Source organism: Capsicum annuum, chromosome 8 (assembly GCF_002878395.1).
Source record: "Capsicum annuum cultivar UCD-10X-F1 chromosome 8, UCD10Xv1.1, whole genome shotgun sequence".
NCBI classification, from domain to species: domain Eukaryota; kingdom Viridiplantae; phylum Streptophyta; class Magnoliopsida; order Solanales; family Solanaceae; genus Capsicum; species Capsicum annuum.
Window position 1 is genome coordinate 148566153 of NC_061118.1, and position 2697 is coordinate 148568849.

The window sequence follows — 2697 nt, forward strand, 5'->3', positions numbered from 1 at the left end:
AGTTACTGGTCGGAATAGTGGAACTATCGCTCGAGAAGTAAGAAGCTGATCCTTGTTTGGTCATAAGGATAATAGTTCTTCTTAGGTCAGGGGTGGCCGGACCAGGGGTTACCCGTGATTGGTAATGGCACAACCAGAAGAAGAGTAGGGGAGACAAGGTTAGGCGCTGGGTAGCGTAGCACATCTGTTTCGGGTACAGAGGCGACGAGGGGTGCTAACCCGGCCACCCAACCCAGTAGGTCAGGGGCAGGCCGGCCATAGGTTCGAATCCTGCCACTTTTCTTGTGGATCATCCTGTGGTTACGGGATATGGGAATAACAAAGCAGAAATTTGAAAATGAGCACGAAATATCAATATATGAATTGTTTCATTATTCATTATTTCTGGGTCTTTTCGTTGCATTCACTTACAACAAGAAACAACCACCAGTGTTTGGTGTAGCACTTGCATTTTGGTGTATTCTTCTTTCTTTCCTTGGTCTTTCGTTTCGTCATATTCCTAATAACTTATCCAATTACAACGTATTAACCGCTAATGCACCTTTATTTTATCAAATCTTAGGGACATGGTCTAATCATGAGGGTAGTATTTTATCATGGTGTCGGATCCTAAGTTTTTATGGATTCCATCTTTGTTACCGGGGTCGACCCCCAAGCCATAATGTCTCAAAACAAGGAGCGTTCAACTATTTGACTGTAAGTAGAGGAGGCCATAGAGAAAGTTTTTTTTATTCCTTTATTTTGAACTTCGTGAAGAGCTCCATTCTATCTCTCCCTCGTTACGAACAAAAAAGTGGAATGAAATCCCAGTTATACACTCCCTTCGTTCTACGAACCCTTGTTGATTCTGAACTTCGTTCGCGAAGGAACCGGACTTTTGACGGGCCAGCCTTTTTTTATGCGCCGCTTTACCCTGAAAGAAAAATGAGCTTTGCTCCTCTGGGCGCTAGGCGCTCCCATGGTTCGCGAGAAGGAAAAAAGATGTTGCATCTGGCACGAGATGATAAAGAGAGAGCTTCGTCTATTGATGAAAAGCGGATTGACGGAGCTCTTGCCATTGCTTTGTTTTTCTCTCTTTCCTATCAGTGAGTTCCGACCCTTTTGTTCGAAATTTCTTCGTTTGTACTGAACCGCTTGCAAAATCAAATCCTATTCCATAAGATCCTATATCAGCTATACATCCTCCTTGCATTTATGCCGGAGACGTCGCTAGTGCTATGGGCTTTGGCTTATGTAGATAAAAAATGATGAATGGGATTGTGGCACTCCACTCGCCGCCAATGCGGAAGGATGCCGCCAAAAAGAATGGAACACTGTTTCGCTCTGTTGGATGCCTCGGATCCCGTATAACAAGCGAGCTCTTTACCCTCAAATTCAAATATGTGGGCGCAAAATGCTATCTTGCTTTATTGTTACGTAGCAATAGAAGCCTGCTTATGCTGCTTCGGCGGCGCTTTTTCGCCCTCTCTTCGCTCTGGACAGGAGCGCTAATGGACACGAGGAGGGAGCAGGCAAAGCGTGTCGTTCGTAATGGAAAGAAAGATACCACTACTTCGCCTCTTTGTTGGACCGCCGGCGCGAACACAGTGGTCTCTGACCAGGACCAGGAACCAATTAGAATTTGGATCTTGACATGTCGGTGGGTTTTAACCGTAGGCATTTTGCCAGGAAGTTGGTGGGCTTATCATGAATTAGGTCAGGGTGGCTGGTGGTTTCGGGATCCCATAGAAAATGCTTCTTTTATGCCTCGGGTATTAGCCACAGCTCATATTCATTCAGTAATTCTACCCCTTTTTCATTCTTGGACCTCATTTCTTAATATTGTTACTTTTCCATGCTGTGTCTCAGTAAGCTTTTCAATACGGTCCAGATTGCTAGCTCCCGTTCATTGTTTGCTACAGATGATACACGAGGAATCTTTTTATGGCAGTTCTTCCTTCTAATGACCGACATATCTATGATTCTTTTCTCCCAGATGAAGCAGCAGGCATTGGTCCGTAGAGCCTATAAAAAGGAGATGGTTATGGCGCGAGTACTCTTGTGCACCTACGTCATTCGGCTCGCGCGCAAAAGGTGGGGCTCATAGTCTTCCAGGCCTGCTCTGGGGGCTTCTAGTACCAATATGAGTAGTGCGCGTGTCCGAATATATTCTCGCAGGGCCGAAAGGAGCGCACGTCGAGTTAGATAGAGCAAAGGAGGGTCCTGTCAAGTCGGTCCGCTAACGCCTTATCTTCCTATTTATAAGCCACAGCCTACTTCGACGTTTCCAATTTGCCATAGAGGAACTGCTTCCTGCGTTTGCGGCCGTTGCAGCTAAACTAATGGAGAAAGGAGGAGGGGAAGGGTGGCGGACATCAAATGGATTAGAGTTTTCAAAAAACTAGAAGAGGTTCAATTTCTCTTTGATGTGGTTAAGGCAAAAGATAGATATCAGAGAATAAATTCTAAGGTAAGACTGGTTTTTTCTTAGGTCATCGGGTAAAGTTTAATAGTTCCAAGCTAAACGTACTAAATCAATTAGCTTATTACTATTGGAAAATTCAATTCATTCTTGAAAATATTTCCTACTCATATTAGCTATCTACGATAAAAAGTAGAAGCAAGGTCTCCACTTTTTTCAAGGAAAGTCTCAGTGCGTAAAGAGTCCTCATACAAGAAAAAACCCAGTGCCGTAGTCAGCCAGGTGAGTAACGAACA

General features: G+C 44.4%; 2 pseudogenes; one reads left to right on the forward strand and one right to left on the reverse strand.

The window, feature by feature from the left end:
- Nucleotides 1–719: 719 nt before the first annotated feature.
- LOC124886409 lies at nucleotides 720–1192 on the reverse strand (annotated as a pseudogene).
- Nucleotides 1193–1244: 52 nt separating this feature from the next.
- On the forward strand, nucleotides 1245–2329 carry LOC124886408 (annotated as a pseudogene).
- The last annotated feature ends 368 nt before the right edge of the window (nucleotides 2330–2697 follow it).